Source organism: Pristiophorus japonicus, chromosome 1, assembly GCF_044704955.1.
Source record: "Pristiophorus japonicus isolate sPriJap1 chromosome 1, sPriJap1.hap1, whole genome shotgun sequence".
Lineage (NCBI taxonomy): Eukaryota > Metazoa > Chordata > Chondrichthyes > Pristiophoridae > Pristiophorus > Pristiophorus japonicus.
Genome location: NC_091977.1, coordinates 415,814,863 through 415,832,486, shown reverse-complemented (window position 1 = coordinate 415,832,486; position 17,624 = coordinate 415,814,863). Strand labels below are relative to the sequence as shown.

Genomic DNA, 17,624 nt, shown 5'->3' with positions numbered 1-17,624 from the left:
GCAGCAATTCTGATGCCTGGACTGCTCTGGAGGCAGCCTTCAATACTCCCCTCAACAGGTCTCACCATTCATTGTGGTGTGCTGCATGCTGCACAACTTGGCCATCATGAGGGCCCAGGCCTTGCCACTGGGGATCACAGGCCCACCTCAGGAGGGAGGAGGAGGAAGAGAAACAGGAGCCTGGTGACACCCCAAATCTCCAGCAACACGAGGAGGACCAGTAGCAACCATGGAGGAGGCAGCCTACAAATGTTAGCGGTGGCAGGGCTATTCGGCGGCGGCTCATAAGGGAACACTTCACTTAAATGGAGGTAACTGAGGGACGCAACTAATAATGACTGCGCATTTTGCCACGATAATGTAACGTCACCGTCACAACTGAACAATCAGACACCAGAGGCTGAAGGAAATTGTTCAACGAACATTTTAGTTGGCAAACATGCCTCAAACAACCCCAAAAACCTTACACCCTCCAATAAAACAAAATGCAGCACCCGCCCCTTCAAAATACACAACAGATTGTGAAACTTCCCAACATATATACATAGGTCCCATGGGGACACGTTTTTTCAGTGCATCCTCCGCTGGCAATTCCCCCCCATCTGCCTCACTCCCTCCCTCGCCTGCTGCTCCTCCTTAATGGGTTCTCTTGAGTGCTATTGTGTGTCTGAGGGAGACAGGACAGATGGCCTAGCACAACGCCCTGGACCAGCTCTGGGCCTGGAAGGCCCGGCTGCTGACAGCACCGCCTGAGAATGGGCGGCAGTGTGGGATGGTGGGGTGCAGGCTGCAGCAGATGCAAAGGCAGAATGGCAGTGCTGGGAGCCAGAATGATGTCCTCCTGAGAGAGGACGTCAGGTCCCAGCTCAACCGACTGGCTGTCACTTCCCTGGGGCAGAGCCTTCAGCATCCGGAGCAATCTGTTGGAGTGCAGATTGCTGGCCTGCATCGGCACTGTTACCTCCCTGTTGGACTGATGGGGTCCCAGACACGATGACCACAGTCAGTGCTTGCGTGACATCTATTTGACTCTGCATCTGAGCACACAGCGCATTGATGCCACATGCACGGACGACATGGCAGAATGCAGGTGTAGTGTGGTCTCGGCCTGCCGTTCAATGTTTACTGCCACGTCAGCCATGGTCCGCGCCATCATGTCTTGAACCCCATGGTCACTTGGTATCATCCATTGGTATCTAACAAGGATGGGCTCGATGGACTCCTGAGATGCAAATGCAAACATTGAGGCAGCCTCCACCACACTGAAAGCAAGTGCATCCATGCTCGGCGGGATCCTCGCCAATGCACCCATTAGCTCGCAGTGCATCTGCATTGACTCCCTGGATATAGCCTCCAAGTCCAGGTGCTCATCTGCCAGCAGGATATGGCCCTCGAGCTTCCCATCGCGCTGGGCCTTGCTGCAGGCCACTGGCCAGGAGCCTCAGGTCCATGCAATCGCAGTAAGACAGCCTCTTCCACTGAGGTGGTCTCTCCACTCGCCCTCAATGAGGACGTGTTGCGCTGTGCTGGTACACTGCTCTCCAACTCCTCCTCCTCATCTTCCCCCGTCGTCTGAAGACGTCCACTGATGGGCAGGCTGCCGCTCTTCTGGCTCATCATTTGTAACCACAAAGCAGCAGAAGTGTGGTTATCAGCTGGGGAGGGGGCAGAAAAGCAAGAAGTAGGGGGGCATCGTTATTTTGGTTGCAACATTTTGTAAGGCATGTGGTCTCAAGGTTAAGAGGACTCACACAAAACGCCCATCTCATTCACATACTGTCACTGTCGAGTGGGGGCTCTGTTTCTCCATCCTCCACCGCCTCGATTGCAGCGCCCATGAGGGTGGACACTATCTCCTCCACCTCAGTGAGGTCCTAGAGGTAGGGCTCACCTCCGCCTCTACGATGCAGCTCATGCATATTGTGCGCGTGTTTCACCTGCAATGACAAAGTTGTTAGTGGCTGTGTCGATGCTGCTGTGCCACATGTGTGTGCAGTAGGGTACTCGCGAGTAATATGAGGAAGTGAGCATATCTGCATTTCATCCAGCATGGCATTGCACTGTTGCTGTGTGAACGGTGGGTCTGAGGCACAAGCAAACACCAGTAAGTATGAGGCTTAGCCCTGTTACCGCATAAGAGTTGAAAGTTGCTGCTCGGTGGGCTCAGGCTGAGTAAGGAGCTAGAAGGTGAGAGACACTTGGATGGGCAATGCATGTCTGGTGAGGTGATCGAGAAGTCTCTTGGTGGCTTCAGCAAGAACATAAGAACATAATAAGTAGGAGCAGAAATAGGCCATTTGGCCCCTCGAGCCTGCTCCGCCATTCAATACGATGATAGCTGATCTGATCTTGGCTTCAACTCCACTTTCCTGCCTGCTCCCCATAATCCTTGACTCCCCTATTGTTCAAAAATCTGTCTGTCTCCACCTTAAATATATACAATGATCCAGCCTCCACAGCTCTCCGGGATAGAGAATTCCAAAGATTCACGGCCCTCCGAGAGAAGAAATTCCTCTTCATCTCCATTTTAAATGGGTGACCCCTTATTCTGAAAATATGCCCCCTAGTTCTAGATTCCCCCATGAGTGGAAACATCCTCTCTGCATCTACCCTGTCAAGCCCCCTCAGAATCTTACATGTTTCAAGAAGATTACCCCTCATTCTTCGAAACTCCAATGAGTATAGGCCCAGCCTGCTCAACCTGTACGTAGTACTCCAGGTGCGGTCTCACCATAAGAACATAAGAAATAGGAGCAGGAGTACGCCATATGGCCCCTTGAGCCTGTTCCGCCATTTAATACGATCGTGGCTGATCCAATCTTGGACTCAGGTCCACTTCCCTGCCCGCTCCTAATAACTCCTTATTCCCTTATCGGTTAAGAAACTGTCTATCTCTGTCTTAAATTTATTCAATGACCCAGCTTCCACAACTCTCTAAGGCAGCACATTCCACAGATTTACAACCCTCTGCGAGAAGAAATTCCTCCTCATCTCAGTTTTAAATGGGCAGCCCCTTATTCTAAGATTATGCCCCCTAATTCTAGTCTCCCCTATCAGTGGAAACATCCTCTCAGCATCCACCTTGTCAAGCCCCCTCATAATCTTATACTTTTTGAGAAAAACACCTCTCATTCTTCTGAATTCCAATGAATAGAGGCCCAACCTACTCAACCTTTCCTGATAAGTCAACCCCCTCATCTCCAGAATCAACTGTCATGTATGTACATGCTGATTATAGCCACCAGATGGTGTCAGTGCGTGCTGCTCTGGTATAAAAGGCCAGCCATTTGAGAGTCAGGCACTTTGGGCCGTAATAAAGCAGAGCCAAAGTTGTACCTTGTTCAGTTAAACAGTACTCACTCTGTACTTTTATTTCATACATAATATTTGGCAACGCGAATACAAGAACCTTTGTTTGCAAAATGAGCACGATTGGATTTTTAGATCGACTTGTGGAGGGAGAAGATTGGGCAGACTTTGTGAGCCGTTTGAACCAGTACTTCGAGGCCAACAAAATGAAGGGGGTCAACGATGCAGATCGGCGCCGGGCCGTGTTCCTCACTGTGTGCGGTTCAAAGATCTGTGGTCTGATAAAGAATCTACTCATGCCGAGTGATCCAACAAAGAAAACGTACGAGGAGTTGTGTACATTGATATGGGATCACCTCAAGTCAGACGACGGCATCATCATTTCGAGATATGGGTTTTATACACACGTTCGATTGGAGGGCCAGAGTGCGGCGGAATTTGTTGCCGACCTGAGACGTCTAGCGGGACCGTGCAAGTTCGGGACGGTGTTGGCAGACATGCTGCGGGACTTCTTTGTTATCGGTATCAACCACGAGGTGATCCTGCGCAAACTTCTGGCAGTGGAGGAGTTGGATTTAAAAAGGGCCATCCAGATCACTCAATCATGTATGGTGTCGGACAGGAGTTTAAACCAAATATCGGTGAAGAACCGAACCTCGGCAAGTACTGTAAATGCGATTGATTCGGTATTCGGCAGAGCGGCATAGGTAGGGCCTATCCGACTGCATTTGCGAAACCTCTGGCTGCCCAAAGTCCGCCAGCAGGAATGCATCCGACTTCTCCGTGTTGGCGTTGTGGGGGAAATCATCAGCACCAGCAGTGCCGATTTAAGCAATATAGTTGCAAAAGCTGACTGAGAGTGGAGCATCTCTAGCGCAAGTGTCCGCAGATGAGCAAGCGAGCTGCGACACACCACATGGAGGATGAGAGTCAGACTAGCGCGGATCCGGATACGCAATCCGAGATGCCAGAGGAGGAAGTATATGGACTGTACTCTCATAACCAGGAGTAAACCAATTTTGATTAACGTGAAATTTAACGGGATACCGGTATCGATGGAACTGGACACAGGGGCGAGTCAGTCGATTATAAAAGAGAGGGTGTTTAATAAACTGAGGCCCAGGCTGAGCCCTGTTAACGCCAAGCTGCGCCCGTACACCAAAGAATTGATAAAGATGATTGGCAGTGCACAAATTAATGTGTCATGTAACGGTGCGGTTCACGAGTTACCGCTGTGAATTGTTCCAGGCAATGGCCCAACGCTGCTCGGCAGGAGCTGGTTGGAGAAAATCAGATACGATTGGAACGACATAAAGGCGTTGTTTTCGGAGGAAGATACATGTGCCCAAGTATTGAGCAAGTTCCCCTCGCTGCTCGAACTGCGTATCGGCAACTTCACGGGAGCCAAGGTGCAGATCCACGTGGACTCAGATGCAAGACCCGTCCATCATAAAGCTCGGACAGTGCCGCATATGATGAGGGAGAAGGTCAAAATTGAACTGGACAGACTCCAGCATGAAGGTCACATATCGGTCGAATTTAATGAATGGGCCAACCCCATTGTTCCTGTGCTGAAAAGTGATGGCACAGTCAGAATCTGTGGAGACTAAAAGGCTACGATCAACAGGGTTTCGAAACAAGATCAGTACCCGTTACCGAAGGCTGATGACTTGTTTGCGATGCGAGCCGGAGGGAAGTCGTTCACAAAACTGGACTTGATGTTGGCCTATATGATGCAGGAGTTGGTTGAGACGTCGAAGAGACTTACATGCATTAACACGCACAAAGGACTGTTTATTTACCACAGGTGCCCATTTGGAATTTGCTCGGCTGCAGCAATATTCCAGAGGAATATGGAAAGTCTACTGAAGTCCGTTCCCAGAACCGTCGTGTTCCAAGATGACATCCTGATCACCGGTCGTGACTCCAAAGAACATCTGAACAACTTGGAAGAGGTTCTACTACGTTTGGACACAGTGGGATTCAGACTTAAACGCTCGAAGTGCGTCTTCATGGCATCGGAGGTCGAATTCCTCAGGAGGAAAATCGTCACTGATGGCATCAGACCTACTTACATGAAAACCAAAGCCATCAAGAATGCACCCAAGCCGCAGAACGTTACGGAGCTGCATTCGTTCCTGGGTCTACTCAACTACTTTGGTAACTTCCTACCTAAATTGTGCACCTTACTACTGTGATGTATGTAGCACTCAAATCACTGACTCCACACAGTCTGGTGTTGTATTAACTGCTGTGACTTTAGTCCTTTATTGTGTAACTCCAGAGTGCCTCTCAGGTGTGGTGGGCAGCCTTTTATACTCTGTCTTGCAGGTACTTCCAGGTCTCCCACCACAGCGCCCTCTGTGGTGCACCATTGTAACCATACATTTAATGTACCTGGACAATACATAACATCTCACTCCCCCCCCAGTTCCAAAAGCCATTGTCGGTAACCTCGGCCTTGTTCGTCCTGGTTGATTTGTGAGTGTGAATCCATGACCATCCACTTCCCTCTTCTCTGCCATGTAGAGGTTATGCTTGCGATCCGGTGCAAGCATGTGGTATTTGCAGTCCTTAAATGGGTGATGAAGTACACGAGCATAACCTCCAACAGAAAGCAGGTATACATAGACAGTGCATTTGCATGGTACATATAGATGCATTGAAGAATTACAACAAAAGGTTGCAGGTACACTGAACAGTTGTTTAATCCCAGCTCCACTGGGTGAGGTATGGTGACGGCATACAGCCCCTCTTTGCCCGAGGTAATGGGCTGCGTTGAGACAGGGTATCGCAACTAGTGCATTGCCTCTGTTCTCAGAAAGTAGTCACCTTTGCGGCTCATCTGCCGCAGCTGAACCATTGCATAAATCACATAAAATCGAAAATCGCATTAGTCCATTAATCATGTTAGTCACAGATCCATTAAACCTTTTACTTGTACCTCATGGTATTAACTCTTTTCGTAAATCACCCATCATTTTAAACACAGTAATCATTTCAGCATCAAAATATTAACTCCTGTCTTAAATCATGTCATCATACAAATCACATTACTCATTTAGACTCGCTCTTGCCTTACAAAAGTCTCGTTGTCGGGACCGCCAACGGTGTAAGGCCCTTTTAAGACTCCATTTTGTTGTTCCCATGAGGCTTCCACTAGGCGCCGCCATTTTAGTTGCTCTGCTTGCTTTTCTCTGCAGACTATTGCTGCCACGAGGCTCGCCACCATCTTGAGCTCGCGGTGCCCTTTACATTGAAACAACTCCGCCAACAGTTGCAGCCGATTACAGAAAAGGAGGTTTCAAGCCAAAAGAGACATCGCGTCCCTGAAGAAATGGTACAGAAAAGGTGTAGGTTAAATGCTCATTTTGATGAGGAGGACATCTGTTTTGCAAGAGATTTCCAAGAGGTGAAGAATTCAGAGGCTTCTGGCATGACATGTTACTCTCTTCGTGCAGTTGTGGGTGGGGTTAACTTTAAAGAAGGATTAGGTGTCAGCAAAAAAAAACAGCCAAGAACATTTGTGCTGAAGCCAAGACCGCGGGACGCTTGGGCGTCCTTGATCACTCGCACCTTGGAGATCTGCCCGTACCTGGAGAGCACTTCTTCCAGGGCCTGCTCATCTGTGTCAAGATTTAGACCGCCGATGAACAGCTTTCCTTCTCCGGACCCTCTTGCGAGGTTGGTTTCCCTGCTAAACTCTAGCCTGCTGCTGCCTACCAGTTCACTCTCGACTCTCTCTCGGGACCCACCACACTTCGGCCGCACCCGGGAGCTACAACGCACCGGTCCCTGCACTGCCGCATCCTCCGGAGCTGGCCTCTGCCTGCGGGCCGACGGTGCCTGCTGGAGCAGCCAGTCGAAGCCCTTCTTCCTACTCCAGCTCGGTCTGCACTGCTCTTTGGGAACACGGGGGACAGCAGCCTGTGGAGGGATGAAGTCTTCCCAGCTCCCACGGACCTTTCCCATCCACCTCCTGCCGAGTAGCGTCGGCCCATCGCCTGCAATGATCCATAAAGATCCGTCTCGCCCCCGTGAGATACCTGCACATTCGCTCTGCCAAGAACAAGTATCAGTTCCTTGGTGTAGGTGCGCAGCTTCGCCGGGACCGGGACCAGCTTGGGTCGTGCTGCTGGGTTGATCCACAGTTTATCAAAAGTTTCCTTACTCATCAGCAACTGACCCGATCCAGTGTCCACTTCTTTATTCACTGGGACCCCGTTAATCTTGACTTCCAAAACCACTGGGGCCGAATCGTCGGTACAAGTATACAGTACAAACGCCTCATCTTCTGCCTGCTCCTCGCTGGCTGGTGGATCATCTACCATCTCCTCAGCCACACGGTGAGCCAGGTTTCTTTTGCACATACGCTGAAGGTGGCCTTTCGTGTGGCAGGTATTGCACATATACTCCACAAACCTGCACCGGTGAGCCCCATGGCTTCCTCCGCAATGCCAGCATGGTGCTACTCGATTAGCCCCCCTCGGCGGACTCTTGAGTTCCAGGACCCCGAGGTCCGTGCTCACTGCCTTGGGCAGAGCCACGTTCTGCAGTTTTGTCCGTGACGGGCGCTATCCTGTGGACAGTGCCTGCCGGGTTCGAGACTTTGTGGGGATTTAGACCGCCGATGAACAGCTTTCCTTCTCCGGACCCTCATCGCCACAACTGGACAGCAATATCGCCTTACGCTTCTCTCTCAGTGCGTTTGTGTCCTCCGTCAGGTCGTTTTCTATAAAGTAGTACTCGAGCCTTTCCGTAAAAGCCTCCCAATCATTACCCACTGTAAAATCATTTAGCGAGCCCAGAGTAGCCATGGTTGCATGAAGCTCGACCGTGTCCTTGTCACCAATGTGATGTATGTAGCACTCAAATCACTGACTCCACACAGTCTGGTGTTGTAGTAACTGCTGTGACCTTAGCCCTTTATTGTGTAACTCCAGAGTGCCTCTCAGGTTTGGTGGGCAGCCTTTTATACTCTGTCTTGCAGGTACTTCCAGGTCTCCCACCACAGCGTCCTCTGTGGCGCACCATTGTAATCATACATTTAATGTACCTGGACAATACATAACAACTACTGCACATGCTATTGAGAAAAGGCAACAACTGGGTGTGGGGCGCATTGCAAGACAGCTTTCGAGAAAGCCACCAATCTGCTTTGCTCGAACAAGCTGCTGGTACATTATGACCCATGTAAACATTTAGTTTTGGCCTGTGATGCACCGTCATATGGAATTGGTTGCGTGTTACAACAAGCCAATGAGTTGGGGAAACTTCAACCTGTCGTGTATGCATCCAAAAGTTTGTCTAAAGCACAAAGAGCCTACAGTATGGTAGAAAAAGAAGCTTTAGCATGTGTGTACGGTGTTAAAAAGATGCATCAATACCTGTTCGGTCTGAGGTTTGAATTAGAGACCGATCACAAGCTGCTCATTTTGTTGTTTTCCGAGAGCAAAGGTATCAAAACCAACACTTCATCCCACATCCAAAGGTGGGCGCTGACATTTTCTGCCTATGATTATGTTATTCGCCACATACCTGGCACAAAGAATTGTGCCGATGCTTTGAGCCGGTTGCTGTTGCCCACACTGGAGGTGGAAACACCACAACTGGCAGATTTAATGTTAATCATGGATGCTTTTGAGAGTGAAGGTATCCTTGTCACGGCTCAGCAAGTTAAGACCTGGACCAGCCAGGATCCAATATTATCCATGGTAAAGGGGATTGGTCTGTCATACCTAAGCAAATGTGCGAGAAGGCCAAACCGTACATTTGTCACAAGGACGAACTGTCTATTCAAGCAGATTGCATATTGTGGGGCAATTGAGTTGTAATGCCTAAGAAAAGGAAAGAGAAGTTTGTGTGTGAGTTACACAGCGCACATTCTGGTATAGTGATGATGAAGGCCATCGCCAGGTCTCACGTATGGTGGCCAGGAATTGATTCTGAGCTGGAAGCATGCGTACATCAGTGCAACTCCTGCATGCAGCTCAGCAAAGCACCAGCGGAATTGCTGCTGAGTCTGTGGTCATGGCCATCCAAACTTTGGCTCAGGATCCATGTAGATTTTGCAGGTCCCTTCCTGGGAAAGGTGTTTTTAGTGGTGGTGGATGCTTATTCGAAGTGGATAGAATGCATAATCATGTCATCCAGCACATCCACGGCAACCATAGAGAATCTCAATGTCATGTTCGCGACACATGGTCTGCCTGACATTGTGGTGAGCGACAATGGGTCATGCTTCACCAGTCAGGAGTTTCAGGAGTTTGTAAAACTTAACGGCAAAAAACATGTAAGGTCAGCACCGTTCAAGCCTGCGTCCAACGAGCAAGCAAAACGTGCAGTACAACTTAATCAAGCAAAGCATGAGGAGAGTAACCCAAGGGTCACTGCAGACCCGCTTGTCTTGCATACTGCTGAGTTACAGGACAAGACCCCACACGCTCCCAGGGGTCTTGCCTGGTGAACTCATGATGAAAAGAGGTCTTAAGACCAAGTTATCTCTTGTACACCCGGATTTAAGTAATCATGTTGAATACAGAAGACAGAGTCAACAAGGGTATCACGATCGCGCAGCTGTGTCATGTGAGATTTCTGTTAATGATCCTGTATATGTGTTAAATTATGGTCAGGGTCCCAAATGGATCGCTGATACGGTCACGGCCAAGGAGGGCAACAGAGTATTTGTTATTAAGCTCAAGAATGGGCAAACTTGCAGAAAACACATGGATCAAACAAAGCTGAGGCACACAGACGAGCCAGAGCAGTCAGACGAAGAAACCATTGACGACCAACCAACCTACCAGCAGCCTTCAGTGGACTCAAGGGTCATCAGTGAACCCGGAATTTCCATCATGGACTTGTTCAATAAAAATGGACTTGCAATTTCTGACATGGCCACTGCCACCCCCAACAAGTCAACCATCCAGCCACCAGCCACAACAGAACCCGCACATTCACCCAAGGCCAGAATCGAACTGAGACAGTCAACCTGGGAGAGTAAAGCACCAGACCATCTCAACCTGTGAAAGACTGTGATAAGATCTCAGAGGAGGGTATTGTCATGTATGTACATGCTGTTTGTAGCCACCAGATGGTGTCATTGTTGGAGGCCACTGAGCAGCACGCTGATGGTGCTGCTCTGGTATAAAAGGCCAGCCATTTTGAGAGGCAGGCACTTTGGGCCGAAATAAAGCAGAGCCAAAGTTGTACCTTGTTCAGTTAAGCAGTGCTCAGTTTGTACCTTTATTGCACACATAACATCAACCTAGTGAACCTTCTCTGAACTGCCTCCAAAGTAAGTACATCCTTTCTTAAATATGGAAACCAAAACTGTACGCAGTATTCCAGGTGTGGCCTCACCAATACCCTGTATAACTGTAGCAAGACTTCCCTGCTTTTATACTCCATCCCCTTTGCAATAAAGGCCAAGACTCCATTCGGCTTCCTGATCACTTGCTGTACCTGCATACTATCCTTTTGTGTTTCATGCACCAGGACTCCCAGTCCCGCTGTACTGCAGCACTTTGCAATTTTTCTCCATTTAAATAATAACTTGCACTTCAATTTTTTTTCTGCCAAAGTGCATAATCTCACACTTTCCAACATTATATACTCCATCTGCCAAATTTTTGCTCACTCACTTAACCTGTCTATGTAATTTTGCAGGTTTTTTGTGTGCACCTCATACATTGCTTTTCCTCCCTTCTTTGTATCGTCAACAAACTTGGCTACATTACAGTCGGTCCCTTCATCCAAGTCATTAATATAGATTGTAAATAGTTGAGGCCCCAGCACCGATCCCTGCGGCACCCCACTAGTTACTGTTTGCCAACTGGAAAATGACCCATTTATCCCAACTCTTTGTTTTCTGTTAGTTAACCAATCCTCTATCCATGCTAATATATTACCCCCAATGCCATGAACTCTTATCTTGTGCAGTACCCTTTTACGTGGCACCTTATCAAATGCCTTTTGGAAATCCAAATACACTACAGTTACTGATTCCACTTTATCCACTCTGTTCGTTATATCCTCAAAGAACTCAAGCAAATTTGTCAAACATGATTTTGCTTTCATAAAACCATGCTGACTCTGCTTGATTGTATTATGATTTTCTAAATGTCCTTCTCCGACATGCAAGGAGGTGCATGGCCTGATAGACATAGAGAAGGGGTAGGCACTGCAAAGTCTTTACATTGTTTGAGACAGTGAGCTTCACATGAAGGCATTGGAAGGTGAATGGAAAGTGTACTCACCCTGACGACCCTAGTAAGGTTGTTGAATTGACAGCGACATTATGTCACTGTTATGGCCACCGTATTCCAGGCTTAAACGTGCTGTGCCACCTCCCTCCACAGCCTTGTCAAAACCTTAGGCGATGGCCTTCATCCCCCTCCAGGCTGGAGGGCATTCCAGCGACTCTCCACTGCCTCCAGCAAGGCATCAAGGACAGTGGGCAAGAAGCGGTAAGATAGCTGGTGTCCTCCTTGCTCCTCCATTTTTGCACTCTGAAGACACTGTGGAGCTGGAGCTGCTCATATGTTAACTTACCTTGCCGCACCTTTAAGACTCACATTTTTCCAAGATTTGAATCGGAGTTCGGCACACGCGCAATGGGTCCACAAAATTTACCGACCAAATTTTCATTATTGCCGCTGCATCCCACCCCCACCCCTGCTCTGGTGTGCAACAGATGATTTAGCGCCCCTGTCAGCTTAACGACTGATTTTGACGAATTTCTGAGAGGGAGGCCCTGACTTTTTCAAGGCGTTAAAAGTATCGCTCTGCCTGGATTAACACCGCAACAGTGGCGCGACCGAATTTCTCCCCCAAAGTATTTGCCAGCCAGTAATTGTAATCCAATAATCCAGGTGACCTTCCTGGTAGAGGCAAGCACTGCAAATTGGCTGTTCCGTTAAAAGTCCCTGGAATGAACCTGTGGCATAAAGGTTGAGAGCTGGCGTCACCAGCTGTGCCTCAGTGGGATCTTGCTGTGTATCTTGGTTGCCGATCTGGCTGTTGCGGCAAACAGCTCCTCCAAAGCTTCATGACTAAAGTGTAGCCTTGTAAGACTGAACTCCTCGGAAAGGACTTGGAAAATGCACCTGGGTCGATAGATTCTGCTGGATGAGTAGTGCTGGGATAGTTTGGCTCTCCTCTGGTGCTACCTGATTAATCTTACTTTTCCTTACCATCATGCTACTTTTCCTCCAGCATATATATTATGTAAAGTGCGATTCCCAGTGGGAAGCCCATTATGCAGCTCTCAGATCCGAGCTCAATATTTCTCTTGACATAGAATGCTTTCCAAAGGTAATGCAGAATGTAGGGGAAGGCTTCCTGCATATTAAAATAAAACTATTTTCCAATACGTGCAGTGAGCCCTGAGCAAAGTGTCCATAAGCAATTACAGTGAGCAGTTCTGTTTTGATCCTCCCTTTGGTCTCCTCTTAATCTTTTCATTGAGAGTGCTGTCATTATATCAACTGCCTCAGTTTCTCCACTTTTCTTACTTCTTCTAATCTATCACTTTAGTCTCTGTGACACTGTCATCAAATCTGCTGTTGTTGTATGGTAGAATGACCTCTACCTTGCTGAGGCTGAATGTCAACTCTCTTCCTAACTGCTTGTCGCTGCCTTCATTATTTCCCAGACTGTAACCATAAGAATTAGGAGCAGGAGTAGGCCATTTGGTCCCTTGAGCCTGCTTCACCATTCATGGCTGATCTTCTACCTCAACTCCACTTTGCTGCACTAACCCCATTCCATCTGACCAATTCCATCTCATCTTCTTTGCCAGTATCTTCAATCTCATAGTTTCCCAACACCAAACCGCATTTATATCTCGTCCCTTGACACATAAACAGGATTGTCTTGGTAGCCCAATTGTTTTAGCTTGCCCCACTAAACTAATTTTCTCTTACCTTGATACTTTTCTTTCCCCATTTTGTCTAGTTTCATCCATGACTCCTGTGATACCATTTGTCACTTTCATGATTTCAGATTCTCCAGCCCCAATCGTCTGTTTTTCACAAGGACATAGTTTCCCTTTACACCTCCATCCCTCACTAGGAAATCGAGCAGGCTCTTCCCTTCTTCCTTGAACAGTGACCACCAGTCCCCATTCACCTTCTCTGCCTTGCTGAATTTGTTGTTGCCTCAAAACAACTTCTCCTCTAACTCCATGCACTCGCTATGGTTTAAAGGTGTTGCGATGGGAACCCACTTGGACTTTCCACTGACATCTACTACAAGTCTACTGATTCCCACAACTGCGTCCATTTTCCAGAGGGACCATTCCCTCCATGATACCCTGCTTCACTTTCACATCACCCCTACTCCCAGCTGCTCTTCCTCTGGCACCTTCCCATCCAAATGCATGAAATACAACGTATGTCCATTCACTTCCTCCTACATGACTATCTCAGACCCCAAACCCTTATTACATGTGAGACAGCAATTTATTTGTAACTTCTCTAATCTATCATGTTGTATTTTTCGCTCACGGTGCAGTCTCCTCCACATTGAGGAGATCAAATGCCAATTAGATAATTGCCTTGCCAAACATCGCAACTTCAAGCTCCCTGTGACTTTCCTCTCATTGTCTGTCATTGGGCTCGTACACTGCCACAATGAAACTCAATGAGAACGTCAATAATAAGATCTCATCTTTCTGTTCGGCATCCTACAACCCTCTGTTCTGAACACGGACTTAGAAACATAGAAATTAGGTGCAGGAGCAGGCCATTCGGCCCCTCGAGCCTGCACTGCCATTCAATAAGATCGTGGCTGATCATTCAACCTCAGTACCCCTTTCTTGCCTTCGCTCCATACCCCTTGATCTCTTTGGCCGTACGGGCCATATCTAACTCCCTTTTGAATATATCTAACAAACTGGCCTCAACAACTTTCTCCAGTAGAGAATTCCACAGATTAACCACTCTCTGAGTGAAGAGGTTTCTCTTCATCTCGGTCTTAAATGGCTTACCCCTTATTCTTAGACTGTGACCCCTGGTTCTGAAACTTCCCAGCAATGGGAACATTCTTCCTGCCTCTAACCTGTCCAATCCCATCAGAATTTTATATGTTTCTCTGAGATCCTCTCTCATTCTTCTAAACTCCAGTGGATACAAGCCCAGTTGATCCAGTCTCTCCTCATATGTCAGTTCTGCCATTCCGGGAATTTATCTGGTGAACCTTCGCTGTACTCCATCAATAGCAAGAACGTCCTTCCTCAGATTATTAGAACAAAACTGAACACAATTCCAGGTGTGGCCTCACCAAGGTTCTGTACAACTGCAGTAAGACCTATCTGCTCCTATACTCAAATCCTCTAGCTATGAAGGCCAACATGCCATTTGCCTTCTTCACTGCCTGCTGTACCTGCATGCCAAACTTCAATGACTGATGTACCATGACACCCAGGTCCCGTTGCACCTCCCCTTTTCCTAATCTGTCACCATTTAGATAATATTTGTCTTCCTCTTTTTGCCACCAAAGTGGATAACCTCACATTTATCCACATTATACTACATCTGCCATGCATTTGCCCACTCACCAAACCTGTCCAAGTCACCCTGCAGCCTCTTAACATCCTCCTCACAGCTCACACTGCCACTCAGCTTAGTGTCATCTGCAAACTTGGAGATATTACACTCAATTTGTTCATCCAAATCATTGATGTATATTGTAAATAGCTGGGGTCCCAGCACTGAGCCCTGCGGCACCCCACTAGTCACTGCCTGCCATTCTGAAAAGGACCCGTTTATTCCAACTCTCTGCTTCCTGTCTGCAAACCAGTTCTCTATCCACGTCAATACATTACCCCCAATACCATGTGCTTTAATTTTGCACACTAATCTCTTGAGTGGGATCTTGTCAAAAGCCTTTTGAAAGTCCAAATACACCACATCCACTGGTTCTCCCTTGTCCGCTCTACTCGTTACATCCTCAAAAAATTCTAGAAGATTTGTCAAGCATGATTTCCCTTTCATAAATCCATGCTGACTTGGACCGATCCTGTCACTGCTTTCCAAATGCACTGCTATTTCATCTTTAATAATTGATTACAACATTTTCCCCACCACCGATGTCAGGCTAAATGGTTGATAATTCCCTGTTTTCTCTCCCTCCTTTTTTAGAAAGTGGTGTTACATTAGCTACCCTCCAGTCCATAGGAACTGATCCAGAGTCAATAGAATGTTGGAAAATGATCACCAATGCATCCACTATTTCTAGGGCCACTTCCTTAAGTACTCTGGGATGCAGTATATCAGGCCCTGGGGATTTCTCAGCCTTCAATCCCATCAATTCCCCTAATACAATTTCCTGAGTAATAAGGATTTCCTTCAGTTCCTCCTTTTCGCTAGACCCTCGAACCCCAGGTATTTCCGAAAGGTTATTTGTGTCTTCCTTTGTGAAGACAGAACCAAAGTATTTGTTCAATTGGTCTGCCATTTCTTTGTTTCTCATTATAAATTCACCTGATTCTGACTGCAAAGGACCTACATTGGTCTTCACTAATCTTTTTCTCTTCACATATCTATAGAAACTTTTGCAGTCAGTTTTTATGTTCCCTGCAAGCTTCCTCTCATACTCTATTTTCCCCCTCCTAATTAGACCCTTTGTCCTCCTCTGCTGAATTCTAAATTTCTCCTAGTCCTCCGGTTTGCTGCTTTTTCTGGCCAGTTTATATGCCTCTTCCTTGGATTTAACACTATCCCTAATTTCCTTTGTTAACCACGGTTGAGCTACCTTCCCCGTTTTATTTTTATTCCAGACAGGGATGTACAATTGTTGAAGTTCATCTATGTAATCTATAAATGTCTGCCATTGCCTATCCACTGTCAACCCTTTAAGTATCATTTGCCAATCTATCCTAGCTAATTCACGTCTCATGCCATCGAAGTTACCTTTCCTTAAATTCAGGACCCTAGTTTCGGAATTAACACTGTCACTCTCCATCTTAATAAAGAATTCTACCATAGTATGGTCACTCTTCCCTGGGAATAGGCTGGGGATGTTTTCTTTGGAACAGAGGAGGTTGAGGGGAGACTTGATTGAGGTATATAAAATTATGAGGGACCTAGATAGAGTGGATAGGAAGGACCTTCCTTAGCAGAGAGGTCAATAACCAGGGGGTATAGATTTAAAGTGGAACTTTTTTCACCCAGATAGTGGTGGGGGTCTGGAACTCACTGCTTGAAAGGATAATAGAGGCAGAAACCCTAATCACATTTAAAAAGTACTTGGATACACACTTAAAGTGCTATAATCTAGAAGGTTAGGCACCAAGAGCTGGACAGTGGGATTAGCCTGGATAGTTCTTTTTCGGCCGACACGGACACAATGAGCTGGATGGCCTCCTTCTGTGCCGTACATTTCTATGATTCTATGATTTAAAAGGCTCATAAGCTTGTGGTTTGAGGGGCTGGCTGACAAAACAAAAACAATATTGGCAATTTTTGGAGGTGAGGACGGCGGGGCACGAGGCCATACCACTCCCAACATTGCTCTTTGTCAGCTACTGATATTGCCAGCCTGATCTGGCCCAACTTCTATACAACCTGAAGAGCATCACGGACTGTTAATTATGGAAGAACTCCACAAGACTCAGTACTGTAAGCTAAAACTGATGTGACCTTAGTCTCTTTAATGCAACTCCAGAGTACGTAAGCAGCATGGCAGACAACCTTTTATACTCCCGCGCACAAAGTGTGCAGGTGGCCCTTAGGCCTCCAACAGTTGCGCCCTCTGGTGGCAAGTCTTACACAGTTACAATGTTGACATACATAATATCACCCCCCCCCCCAAAGTCTTTGATATCCACTCTATCTAGGTCCCTCATAATTTTATATACCTCAATCAAGTCTCCCCTCAGCCTCCTCTGTTCCAAAGAAAACATCCCCAGCCTATCCAATCTTTCCTCATAGCTAAAATTCTCCAGTCCTGGCAACATTCTCGTAAATTATTTACAAGTTGAGACGATCTGGGGCCCTACGCTCCCTGGTTGATCGTCTGAGTTCAGACTCTGGCATGGGTGAGTTGGTCGGACCATTGCTGCACTGCGGCGTGGCTGGTCTGACAGGACTGGTGGGTTCATCCTATTGATTGACAGCGAGGTCGATTGCTGGTTGGGTGTGTGTTGGTGGATCGATGATGGTGACGTCCTCTTCAGGTTGTTCCTGGTTGTCGGTGAACCGCAGTTTGGTCTGATCCAAATGCTTTCTGCACATTGTTCATTCAGTAGTTTGACTATAAACACTCTATTCCCTTCCTTGGCCAAGACAGTGCCAGCGACCCATTTAGGACCA

General features: G+C 47.4%; 1 protein-coding gene across 1 annotated transcript in view; it reads left to right on the top strand.

Annotated features, from left to right (window-relative positions):
- The window catches only part of LOC139267383 (lipoxygenase homology domain-containing protein 1-like), a 496,361-nt gene that overhangs the window by 280,784 nt on the left and 197,953 nt on the right, over window positions 1-17,624 (top strand). The gene's annotated exons all lie outside the window — the stretch shown is intronic.